Raw genomic sequence first — 13732 nt, 5'->3', positions numbered from 1 at the left:
TTAGCTCCCTGAACCATTTGTCAGAAATTTTAGGTCCATTGTCAAGCGTTTTAATAATTTGTTTTGTCAGCCTCTTTTCGTCCCTTCTAAACAGTGTCCATTAAACTAGTCTTCTTTTCTTCATTGACTCAATCTCACTTTCTTGGTATATCTATTCCCTTCCTCCTAACCTACACTGGCCATCCACTGTACTCATTACTTTGCGAAGGATCTTCCTCTCACATTTCTCGGCTTCTCTTAGTCCCGGAAATGAAAATCCACAGCCTGTTTCCAGTCATTCGATCGGGTCAGGAATGGAATGAAGCCCCATCTAGCGACGAGGATAGGAATTATGCCGGCTGCCGAAGCCTGTCGCACTCCTCTGAGACAATGACAAATGACTGACAGATGAAATGAAATGTTAATGGAGAGTGTTACTGGAATGAAAGATGACAAACCTGTCCCGCCTGCGCTTTGTCCAACACAAATCTCACATGGAATGACCGGGATTTGAACCACGGTATCGGCGCGCTCGCGCCTGAGTCACGGATGCTTCTTAGTCCCGACATTATTATTATTATTATTATTATTATTATTATTATTATTATTATTATTATTATTATTATTCTCGAGGTTCAGGGATAGCGAGCTTAGCGTGAGGCACCAGGTACTATTACTGACCAGGTCATGGATTTTTACCTGGATCTGAGGGCTGCTTCGAGGTCCAAAAAGCCTACGTGAGAACAATTCAGGAGTTATTTGACGTTTAAGATGCGAGGCCTGTCTAGAAAGCCAAGAAGGAAAAAAAATGCAGAGAGAATTCATCGCGCTGGTCATGCGTAAACTCCTAATCCGCAGGCCTTCGGGCGGAGTAGCTGTCACTTAATAGACCAAGGTTCATCACGTTTGTAGCACCATGGATTCTTCTTCTTATTATTCTTGTTGTTGTTTTGCTATGCCCACTTTGTCCCAGTCCTGCTGCTAGTTTTCGCCACCAAGTCCTGAAGACTTCGTGATTTTTTAAATGCTGTCTTCATTCTCCTGTTTTGAGAAGTCATTACACTGAATAATCTTCTTGAGAGTTTATTATTATCCATCCTAAAAATGTGTCCAATAAATTTCAAACGTCTCCTCCGTATAGTACTGGTAATGGTCTGCAGCTCACCTTTTGATCCATTTTTTTTTGCTAGTTGCTTTACGTCGCACCGACACAGATAGGTCTTATGGCGACGATGGGACAGGGAAGGGCTGGGAGTGAGAAGGAAGCGGCCGTGGCCTTAATTAAGGTACAGCTCCAACATTCGCCTGGTGTGAAAATGGGAAACCACAGAAAACCATCTTCAGGGCTGCCGACAGTGGGGTTCGAACCTACTATCTCCCGAATACTGGATACTGGCCGCACTTAAGCGACTGCAGCTATCGAGCTCGGTGATCCAAATTCTAAGAATACGTTCTTGTTTTTCAATATCTGCAATTTTAGAATGACCTCCTAAAGTTAAGCTTTCTGAGAGCTTCCTATGGAATAGATATTTTGTAACGTTTCAATTTGAAATTACGTGACATTACTCGTCTATCACATGCCAGTCTAAATTCCCTCTGAAATTTCGAGGCACTTTCTGTATTGGACAAACTTGTCTAAGCCCGAAGGAAGAATTATTTCTCCAAGGTATTTAAAAAAAGAAACCTGTCAACTTTCATCTTTATCCTTCTTGCGCTTTTGCTGAAAATTCTGTACATGCTTGGTTTTCTCGAATGATACCTGAAGGCCTGCCTGTGATGCTATTCTGTGTAATGTCTCGATATCATACCTAGTTTCCTCCTTGTTCTTAGTGATGATAGCTAGGTCATCTGCAAAAACCAAGCATTTCGCTTTGATTTTGTTCCCAGCAGGTGTCGATGTTTATGCTTGTGACATCCTTTTTCCACTCTCTGATCACTTTATTTAAAACGAAGTTAAACAGAAGAGGAGAGAGTCCATCTCCTTGCCGAATACTCGCATGCACTTCAAAAGGATCAGAAATTACTCCAAATTATTATTATGGATAATCTACAGAAAGGTATAAAGTGGCAGAGAGGAATTCAGTTAGGTGGAAATGTAGTAATGAGTGTGATACAAAAATCAGCCTTTCGAAGACTAAAGAAATCTAAGGGAACACAATGTCAGGTTGGGAATACAAAACTCGAACACGTAGATAATTTCAAGTATTTCGGATGTGTGTTCTCCCAGGATGTAGTACAGTAAATGAGATTGAATCAAGGTGCAGTAAAGCGGTCGGCTCGCACTTGCGATCAACAGAACTAAGTCAGCGCCACGACGAAACTATTAGTCTAAAGATTATAACTTTGAAGAATCACATAAAAAGTTAGTTCCTAATCTTGTAAGAGCTTCCTCAATTTACAATGTTAGGGGGCGTAGCTGGGTCCCTAACCTCGATGTTTCGTTGTTCCAGTCATCTTTCATCTTTATCTTTTCTTTCTGACCTTTCTTGGTCAACTTGCTGTTATTTTCCAACCCCGGAGGTGTTCGATTTGCGAGGCCTAGGGAATCTATTATTTTCATGCCTTTCCCTTCTCTTTTTGACTCAACCTGTCCAACTACTCTCGCGGGATGCTTGTCACTGGTTAATTTTTCAACAATCCAAATTTTCTCTTCTGGTATTGATATTAACGTCTTATTTACCTCCCTGAATTATATAAATAATATTAAAGAGAGGCCATTGACAAAATTTATACGGAGAGAAGACCTCAGCGCAGAATTCAAGGAATATTTTGAAGGCAGGTCCTTTGAAATTATCAAGATAGGAATAAAGTCCGCGATGGAAGATAACAAAATAGACGAGGCGATAAAGCTATTAGAAAACTCAATACTGATGGCAGGACATAAGATGCGGGCTCGGGAGGTAAGATTACAAAGAAATAGTGGGTGGTACAATGATGAATGCAGACAAAAAAAATCAGAAGTAATGAAAGCACTACACACATTCAGAAAAATAAGCGGGCAGGAACCAAGAACTGCATTCTGTAGCAAAAGAAAAGAGTATAAAGAATTATTGGTAAGAACTAAAGTTTTGTGGCAGAAGAAACAAACTGACAACTTAAACAGAGAGGCTCTGAATAATAATACTAAGAAAGTATGGCTTAGAATAAATCAAATCGGTAAAGATTTACCTCCCTGGCAGGTGGGCTGGCATGGGGTGAGTGGGTGGGGGAGTTGTAGTTACACACTTATGATAGAACACAATGAAGATGCTTGCGTGTGGAATGAGCGCAAGCTCGACTGTCATTATGACACTGACAAGTGAATTATGCTGATATTCACATTGCAGTAGAGGATAAAATCTTACATTAAATTGCACAACAAGAACAATACGACCAAGGTGAATAGTTTTACAGCGAATGATATGTTCATATTACAATCTAAAATCCAACTTTCGAGGCTCCTTATAAGCTATTTTCAACAGATCTGATGGTTTTACTATTACGTCTGTTTACTGAGTTAATTGGTTTATTGTCAGTTTCTATTTTATTTTAATGTTGAAAATATTTTTCTTCACAGACAAAGTAGGGATCTCCATACTGCGAAGAACGTAAAATGAAGCAATTTCTTCAATTGTGCCGAGAGTTGAAGGGCTAAAGGGCCCCGGAAAGGTTTCATTTCTGCATCTTGGACAGCTCTATCAAACTTTAAAAAAAAAAATCAAAAATCTCTTCCGGCCTAAATGCAGTTCCCGAAAAACAGCCTAAAATAGCTTGTTTCTTTACTATACTGCTAATAATAAGAGTTGGCGTCTGACATTTCTTAGAGGCAGGTCCGTTTACTGCCTGCCGGGACGGGATAAAGGGAATGGCTGTGTAGTTGCCATGGAAACGAGGGTGGGGCGACTGCGGTTGCCATGGAGATAACACTTCAGGGCAGCTCGTCTTGCTGGGAGTTGCCAAACATGTCACTGTCACTGATAAGAACCTGATTGTTTGTATAAGAGTGATCGCAAATGGGACGACACCGCCTGGCCAGGTAGTCTACAACAGATCACAGCGGTCAGAATGAAGGAGGGAACAAGTGAGCCGGAGCGAGGGGTAAGAAAGGAATGCTGGAATGTGGCAACATCGTGAAATGGCACGTGCAGTGCTCCTCCCTCCAACCTTACCTGTCAGACACCAACTTTACTTGAGTCTAGTACAGTTTTCTTTTATATTCAAATCCCAGTCAAATTATTTACATAATTCTTTCTTTAATCTATTCCTTGGTTCAATACCCACCGTCCACACCGAATGTAGTTATAAGGACTTAAGTGAAACTCTGTACTGACCCACATTCGCGTTCGTAGTGATAGAAAAAGGCAAACTGTTAATCTAATCGACCGGATAACGATGATTAAGAAAAGGATTGCAATTTTTAGGAATAAATAAAGAATATATTCTCATACTTTATTACATTTTATTTACCTGAAATTCGTAGCTCATATCCCTAGGATGTTTTCAACATTGAGTTGCTTGTCTGAAGGGCTAGAACTCAAGATGTTTGTAAAAGTTCCTTGGTGGGGGGGCTCTAAACCCGAGTAACCCCCTCCCCCTTCCCTGGCTACACCCACGGGAAAGAGCTGTAAGATGAGGATACAAGTTAATTTACTGACGCAATGAACAGAGGAGAATATAGTCATCAATACTGTGTTCCTGCTAACCTGTACTATTGCGATGACTGCAGCATGCACTGGCAGTGGAATCAGAGGCTGTGTTTTCCGAACAGTGAACTTCTGCTGCCTGTAGTTGCAGGCTCGAGGGAGAGTCGTCCCATACAACGGCCGCCTGGACACGACAGCTGGTCATATCAGCTGGCTTTATCACCACCGCCAGCATTACTCACCTGTTAGAGCGATAACTTGTACACTGCCAGGACAGTGTCAGCAATTCTCCGAAAGAGAAGGAACAACAAAATAAATAGCGTCTGGTACCGTACCTTCCCCTTGTCAAGGGTGAACGGATACGTCTCCTGCCTCCCAAACCGCGCTGCGGAAAATGATGTCCCTCCTTTTTCTAGTGTATGATAGCTTTAAAAAAATGCCTGCTTATTCGTGTAACTACTAAACATGCAAAGTAAAGTTTAAAAATCCGTTTTAGATCACATTATGCTGCTGTTCGGGTAATCAGTCCATATAATGGTATGATACAGCTTTCCCTGCCACCCTATCCTGTGCTAACCTTCTCATTTCTACCGAACTACTTCATCATCCATCTTCTGTAATACTTACCGTTCTTACCGCCTGTCGTGTCCACTAAACAAGTCCTGGGTGTCTTAAGATGTGTCCTACCACTCCAATCCCTTCCTCTGGTCAAATTTTACCAAATCGTCCTCTCTCACCAATTGTCCGACTCATTGTCTGAATAGTCAGTGTTGAGGCCTTCGGTTTAGGGGATTCAGGGTTCGATTCCCGGCCGGGTCGAGGATTTTAATCGCCTCTAATTAATTCTTCTGGTCCGGGGACTGGGTGTTTGTGTTTATCTCAGCACTTTCCTCTCCGCATTCAGACAACACACCACACTAGCAACCAGCACAGAAACACTCAGTAGTGATTACATTCCTCCATATAGGGTTGGCGTCAGGAAGGGCATCCGGCCGTAAACAGGGCCAATACACATGCTCGGCACAGTTCGCACCCGCGATCCCACAGGTGTGGGAAAAGCGGTAGAAAAGGAAAATAAGAAGTACTCTCTCACTAATTCCACTCATCTCTTCATTCCTGATTCGATCAGCCCATCTAACTGTCAGCATTCTTCTGTAACACCACATTTCAAAAGCTCCTATTTTTTTTTTTTCTGGGCTAGTTATCACCCATGCTTCACTTCCATACAATGCCACGCTCCATAATGAAGTTTTCAAATACATCGTTCTAATTCCTATATCAATGTTCGAAGTGAGCAGGTTTCTTTTCTTAAGAAAGGCCTTCCTTCCTTCCTTCCTTCCTTCCTTCCTTCCTTCCTTCCTTCCTTCCTTCCTTCCTTCCTTCCTTCCTTCTGCTAGTCTCCATTTCAAGTCCTCCTTACCTCTGCCATAGTTAGTTATTTCAGTACCGATGTAGCAATATATGTTTGTTGTTTAATGCTGCCTAACAGCCAGGTCACTGGCCCCTCATAATGGTACTAATCACTGGTAAAGCAGAACCATGGTGTTCCCCCTATAGTGGTACTAATCACTGGTAAAGCAGAACCATGGTGTTCCCTCTATAGTGGTACTAATCACTGGTAAAGCAGAACCATGGTGTTCCCCCTATAGTGGTACTAATCACAGGTGACGTAGACTCATGGTGTTTCTCGCATGGTGGTACTAATCACAGGTAACGTAGACTCATGGTGTTTCTCGCATGGTGGTACTAATCACTGGTAAAGCAGAACCATGATGTTCCCCCTATAGTGGTACTAATCACTGGTAAAGCAGAACCATGGTGTTCCCCCTATAGTGGTACTAATCACTGGTAAAGCAGAACCATGGTGTTCCCCCTATAGTGGTACTAATCACTGGTAAAGCAGAACCATGGTGTTCCCCCTATAGTGGTACTAATCACTGGTGAAGCAGAACCATGGTGTTCCCCCTATAGTGGTACTAATCACAGGTAACGTAGACTCACGGTGTTTCTCGCATGGTGGTACTAATCACAGGTAATGTAGACTCATGGTGTTTCTCGCATGGTGGTACTAATCACAGATAACACAGACCCATGGTGTTCCACATATACGGATACTATTCACAAGCAACGTAGAGCCATGGTGTTCTTCAGATTGTGGGATTAATCATGGGCGCCGATTCTATCCGTGGTGTTCCTCACATAGAGGTGCTAAGCACAGGCCACGTATAGTCATGGTGTTGGTCACGTAGTGGTACAACTCACAGGCAACACCCAGATCCGTGGTGTGCCGCACATGATGGTACTGCTCCTAGGTAACTTAGACCCACGGTATTCCTCACATAGCAAGTAACCTCAACCCATAGCGTTCCTTTCGTAAGGGGACTAATCACAGGTAGTCTCATAGTTCTAATTGCATCATCCCTTGGTCGCCCCTTTTAGTCGCCTCTAACGACAGGCAGGGATACCGTGGGTGTATCCTTCGTCTTTGTCTCCCACTGACAGGACGTCCGAGTAACAATATCCATCTACTTCCTTTAAGACTAAATTCCATGCGTCGTTCGACTACACTTCATTACTTTTGTTCTGGATTTATCAGTTTTAATCTTGTACTACACCTCCAAGAATGTGCCCATACCATTCAGCAATTTATCCACATCTTCAGCAAACTCAAATAAAATAACAATATCATCGACAAATCTAAAGTTTTGAGTTCCTCTCCTTGGATTATGATAACCGTTTGAGATTAACCCCCCACCCCACAGCCAGGAATCGAAAGCAGGGCTCCAAGGACCTAAGGTAAAGATGCTGATGAGTCAGCTACAGAGCAGCACACTAACCGAAAAATGCAACGTTAAAAAAAAAAAATCTTAACATCAAATATAATGCATATAGATTCACGAAATTCTTTCACCAGAAAATAAAAAGCATTAAAGGTGTTAAAGTTTGTAATTGATCCCTTCTTGTGCCTATCGGAGGACAGAGTTTGAATCATTTCTTTTGATATATGATGATGATGATGATGATGATGATGATGATGATGCTTGTTGTTTAAAGGGGCCTAACATCGAGGCCATCAGCCCCTAATGGTACGAAATGAAATAACAAAAAGTTCAAATTCATCCCTGACCAAAATAAAATAAAAAAAGTCATGAAGAATGAATGGATGGACATGAACCCAACAACAAACAAACAAACAAACAAACAAACAAACAAACAAACAAAAACAGTGGATCAGACTTTAAAAAAATATCTAAATAATAGTATTACTGACCAAGGGACCAATTATAAAGCACAATGATGCTTGATGTCTAAAGGGGTGCAAAATCCACGTCTAAGGCCCCACAGAATGGTACATGTCGCGAGTAAAGTAGAACCATGGTACTTGTCATGTTGGGGTACTAATCAAAAGTAGCGTAGACTCAGGGTGTTCCACACAAGATGGTACTACTCACAAGTATTGTACTTCGTACAGGTAACGCAAAACTATGGTGTTTCCCACACAATGGCGCCACTCATAGCCAACGCAAACCGATAAGGTTCCTCACCTAGGTGTACTAACCACACAATCCCGCGGTGTCGCTCACATAGTGGTACAACTCACAGGCAACGCCCAGACCCGCGGTGTTGCTCACATGGGTACGACACAGGCCAGGCTCTTTACTGCTACTAATCACAAACCTATTTCGTACCTAATATAGTGGTACTACTCGCAAGTACAGGCAACCTATGGTGTTCCCCGCGTGATGGTACGGATCAAAAGTAGTTTCATGGTTCTAATTCAATCATCCCTTGGTCGCCCCTTTTAGTCGCCTCTCACGACAGGCAGGGGATACCGTGGGTGTATATTTCGTCTGCGTCCCCCACCCACAAGGGGTAAAGAGAGAGAGAAAAGAAGAAGAAAGAAGGGATCCGTCACTTCGAAAGTTGAAGTAACGGACGAAGAAAGGCAAGGGCCACGAAGGGCGTGAAAATGAAAGACTCCCTAGGCCTCGAATGCTCTAATACCGTCGGGGTCGGAAAAGAACAAGAGTTGACCAAGGGAAGTCGGACAGGATAGAAAAAAGTTAGGAACCTGGCACAAGTAAGTGGAAGCAATGCCAGGACTCGGCAAAGGGCCCCGTGGTCGCCAATCCACACACCCAAGTTGAGAGCACCTTGGGCCCCTTTTAGTCGCTTCTTACGACAAGCAGGGGATACCGTGGGTGTATTCTTCATCTACGTCCCCCACCCACAGGAGGTTGTGTGTTTGGTCCGCGAGAGGTATTTTATTTCCCTCAAGTCCGCCGGCAAGCCGGTTATGACCCCCTATCCGCCACCTGGGACGCGCCACGTGGGAGTATCACCTCTCCCCCTGCTACTCGTTTGATAAAGTAGCATATATAGTTCATGAAGAGTGACAATAAATTTGTTACCTTGCACCTGATGGTTTTCACATGAGTATGTTTAAAAATTCGAAATAAGCAGCATGAAAATGTATTTGCATTATTTCGTTGCTAACGGAAGATACCGCCTAGTCATAAACCTATAAATTAAAAACAAACCACTTTTCCGTTTGAGAAAATCAAATGATCATAAATATGTCTCCCAGTCATGGCCATCCATAAGCGGGCTGCAATCAGCCATAAGACGTAGCCTGTACGGTTGCTAGGTAACTGTCTGACCATCCATCATTGCCTGCACGGTTGCTATGGTTACACTTGCGTTAAACATTTAAAAAATTAACAAATACATTGCAATTGGGAAATAGCCCGCTGGCAATGATCACTTATAGCAGTGTGATAATAAAGTGAAACATAATCACCCAACAACAACAAGAGTACAACAAGCAATTCCATGGAAAAAATGAGAAGAAATACTACTAGTTTAACATTCCAAATCCTGTATGAAGGCATGTATGTCCATGGTCACACAATTAAAATATTATATAATACGGCCTTTGTATAACAGGTCGCCTTACGTTACACAATTTTTCGGATGGCTCCCAGTCATAAGACACATTTATGTAAAAAAATTCCCAGAGTTTATTTTTGCATGTCTCAAGTTATCTCCTTATAATACTGATTCCTTAGATTTCTGTTCCGCACGTGATGGACGTGCTGATGCTAGGAAACACGCGGCCAGTATTATCAGATCCTGTAATGACACTCCCTTATAAACAAGTGCAAACAGCTCATTACATACATGAGAGCGAAAACCTCTCCGAGACCGTCTCCTTGGTAACCATAGCGGAATGTATTGCGGGTGTAATGCCTTCCAGGATGACTCAGCCCATCTTATTGCATTGCTGTCCTTGTACAGAAATTTCCCTAGTCTACTGTATATTTTCTTAACTGGGTGTCTGATTATACTGAGTTTCTACACGAGTTGCTTCTCGCTAAGCAACACACTAATGTGGACGGAGAATCTCGCACCGGCCATGGCGTAGAATTTCCGACCCCAAGCATCTACCTCGATAAACGGTGTACAACTGTACATTAACGATCGACCACGTCACTTTGTTTATGTTGGCTACGAGTGAAATTCGTATAGGAGTCAGGCTTAGAGCGAAGCCCAGCATGTTCTCTTCATGGCGATTGATCGAAGGTTTGTTCGTCTCGTCAGGGTGCGAAATCAGAAGAGAATGGGAGGGGATCGTAGGGCGTAACAACTTTCTTTCTTAATCTTTATTTCTTTCTTTTCCATCGGACTTAGTGAGGGATCCCACCTCTACCTGGAGCATAAGACTTAGGGTCGGTATATTTAACTGAGGATAAGGATCAGTACCTCGTCCAGGCGGCCTCACCTGCTACGGCGAACATGAGCCTTGTTAGGGAGGTGAGAGAATGGGAAGTTCGGAAGGGATAGGACAAAGAAGAGGGAAGGAAGCGTCCGTAGCCTTAAGTTACATACGATCGGGAAACCACGGAAAACCACTTTGAAAATGGCTGAGCTGGGAATCGAGCCCCTCCTTTACTTAGTTGACCTCCCGAGGCTGATTGGACCCCGTTCCAGTCCTCGCACCACACTTCAAATTTCGTGCCAGAAATAGGAATCGAACCCGGACCTCCGGGAGTGGCAGCTAATCACTAACCACTACACCACAGAGGCGGACAAATAGTTATCAATATTGTAAATAAAAAACAGCAAACAATAATTTGATATAATCTAAAAAATTAAAAGAAAAATGAAAAAGAAGGAAAAATACATTTTAAAAATCAAGGTCGGATTCGAACCCAGAAGCTTTGATTCCAATGCCACGAAGACAAGTCGAAAGTACCTGAGGAAATAAGACTACAAAAGTTTGAGGACAGATTTTAAACGTTAAATTTTGAACAAAATAAGGCCCTTTGGCACAAACGCTCGAACAGTGATAAAAAATTTTATTGAAGGAAAATCCTCAAAATTTGAAGACTTTTCTATAAAATCACACGGCAACATGCTCTTGTGAATCTGAACCGTGATATTAGGGTCCCGATGCCGACACTCTGCAGACAATGAGGTGTGTCGTAGGCTGTGGTATAATGACAGAGCTGCCGGACTAGGGAAAAATAGTTTTTTGCATGGCAATTAATTTAAGTCGGAAATGTTCAAATTATTTTCTTTTTTCTTTATTAAAAACTGTCCGGAATTCCTTCTTTATTTTTCTTACAATGAAAGCACTGACAATGTCATGGCTAACTTGATATTAACTTAGATGTTTGCTATCAGCACTGCAAGTCTCTCTCTCTCTCTCTCTCTCTCTCTCTCTCTCTCTTTCTCTCTCCCCCCCCCCCCTTATAGCTGCCAAGATTGGGACCCATTACCGAGGTATCAAGTGTTACTTCACCTGTGAAGAACCGACAATTCTTGAAATATTAAAATGGATGTTAATTTCCACTCTGTTGACATCAGTGATACCAGTTTCTGCCAGGGCTTTTCCCTGAAGGCCACTTTTTGGATTGATATCCATTTCAGAAGTATGAAGGTGCACGGCTTATATCAGCTGAGAAGGCTAGAGAAGAAATGATGATCTTTACGGTATGATAACATATTTTATTTCCTAGTGTTCATGTCAGAGATACCAGTGTCTGGAAGAGCTTACTTCTTTTCTTGAATTTCACTGTTTAGATTCGCGGCCATTAGAAAGATATGACGGTGCATGTATAATGTCAGCTGAGAAGACTTCAAAAGAAGCGAGAATCTTTAAATTATTTAAAGATCTGTTCTTTTCCTCTCTGCCGGTGTTAGTGATACAACCCTGTAGCTGTGCTTGTTTCTTTCTATGATGGTCCTGTTTGGACTGACTTTCAGTACAGACATATGACGGCCATAGTTGATGTCAGCTACAAGAACTAAAAAGCCTTAAAGTAGTAAAATAATGTGATTATCACTCTCTTAATGCCACTGTTACTAATTTCTGACAAAGAAAGTCACTTTCCACTGTGAAGATTGAAATCATCTACAGAGATATGACGGTGCATGGGTGATGTCAGCGGGGAAGGCAACTCTCAATCCTTTTTTTACAAGTTGTTTTACATCGCACCGACACAGATAGGTCTTATGGCGACGATGGGACTGGTAAGGGCTAGGAGCAGGAAGGAAGCGGCCGTGGCCTTTGTTACGGAGTTTTCCGTGGTAGGTAGAGGTGAAAGAAGGTGCGGGTGTGAATAGGTCTCCAGTTACGAAAGCAAAATTAATTTAAAATTTAACAAGGTTATATTTTCTTTTCAAAAACAAAGAAATAACAAGCATGGCAGGTACAAAGTAGCAAATCAAAAAGGGTAGTTACAATATTTACAGGAATTGGGCTTCGCGCCCTGATTTTACACTGCTTGGGCAATCAGCTCAATTTTACCCCAAACACGAGTTTTAACAGAGGGGCAGAAAACCCCATTCATACCTAGGAGCCCTTGCTCCAAATTACACGGAAAAGCCTCCACGAGGCATACAACACTCAATTTTCAAAAGAGCCACTCGCTCTCAAAATTTAAGCCTCTCCCAGGCCACACCAGACTCCACCTTCAAGTTGTCCTCACTGGACATAGACACAGGGGTAAAGTACCCAACCTACTGAGGTCTATTAAATAAAAATGGGCAATTACATGACCTCTAAAATAACAATTTGAGAGGAGGCGATCTTGCACTCCTAATACACTTGTTTTTAAAACCCTAATCTGGCTCTAGGCCACTAATGCAAGGGCTAATCCCATACTACCGAGGTGACTTTAGAAAAGAGCAATTTGTTTTACCTTAACGAAGAATAGGTTGAGAAAATAAGTTCACCTCAAGACAATGTGAGTGGGAGCTCGAGAGGGTTAGCACTCTCTATCCCAATATGCAGCTTAAAAGAGAATAGAAGAGAAGATCGTTACATTTTAGGAAAAGGTTACATGGAGGAACGCTTCGCACCCGCCCCGAGAGTTAAACTGCTGAGCTAGCAAAGAAAGAATTTATTAATCGGCCATTACCTTATTGATGACCGCTGCCGAGGAAAGAGGCGCTTCCCGCCTCCTGCTATGTACTTTATACACTGAAAGATGGAACAGAAGTGGCCCGGAGACCCTAAAATCAGCAGTTTAAATACTCTCGCAGAAGGTTCTAGGCGTTAGGGGAATGAAAACACCCTCCCGCGATGATTTTATTGGTAGATCAATAAACCCCCTACACAATACTAAGAAGAAACACATAATTGGTGGAAAATTAATTCAAGAAATTCGGGATAGGCTAGATTTAAAACAAGGGGAAAGAAGGGGTTAATATTGCCAACTTAACCAAAGACTAAAAAAAATTTAGCAAAGAACAAACATTTGAAATAAAAATTTCTCCAACAAAATAGTTCTTTGACTCCGCACTAGGTTGCACTATTGTTGATCTTCAGTAGTGTCCTCTAGAAGAGAAAGTTCACACTTCTTACTTCAAGCGAAACAAAACCACATCAAAAATGACACAGTTCAAAAACTCAAAATTTTCCACGTGGTGACATCTTCTGAGAAAGTAGAGAATTAATAGCGTAGATAAAGTTCAGACTTCCTCCAGCAGAGGAGTTTCAACTGGCGCACATTTTAAATTAGCGGAGTGGAGGTGTACCGCCCGGTACAGCCTTAATTAAGGTACATTTGCCTGGTGCGAAATTGGGAAACCACGGGAAACCATCTTCAGGGCTGCCGACACTG

The 13732-nt window shown here is 42.3% G+C and overlaps 1 protein-coding gene across 1 annotated transcript in view; it reads right to left on the bottom strand.

The window, feature by feature from the left end:
- The window catches only part of LOC136884061 (UNC93-like protein), a 345685-nt gene that overhangs the window by 259159 nt on the left and 72794 nt on the right, over positions 1-13732 (bottom strand). The gene's annotated exons all lie outside the window — the stretch shown is intronic.

Source organism: Anabrus simplex, chromosome 12, assembly GCF_040414725.1.
Source record: "Anabrus simplex isolate iqAnaSimp1 chromosome 12, ASM4041472v1, whole genome shotgun sequence".
In the NCBI taxonomy this organism is placed as follows: Eukaryota; Metazoa; Arthropoda; class Insecta; order Orthoptera; family Tettigoniidae; genus Anabrus; species Anabrus simplex.
The sequence above is the reverse complement of the archived record's forward strand: the minus strand, read 5'-3'. Positions and strand labels throughout refer to the sequence as shown.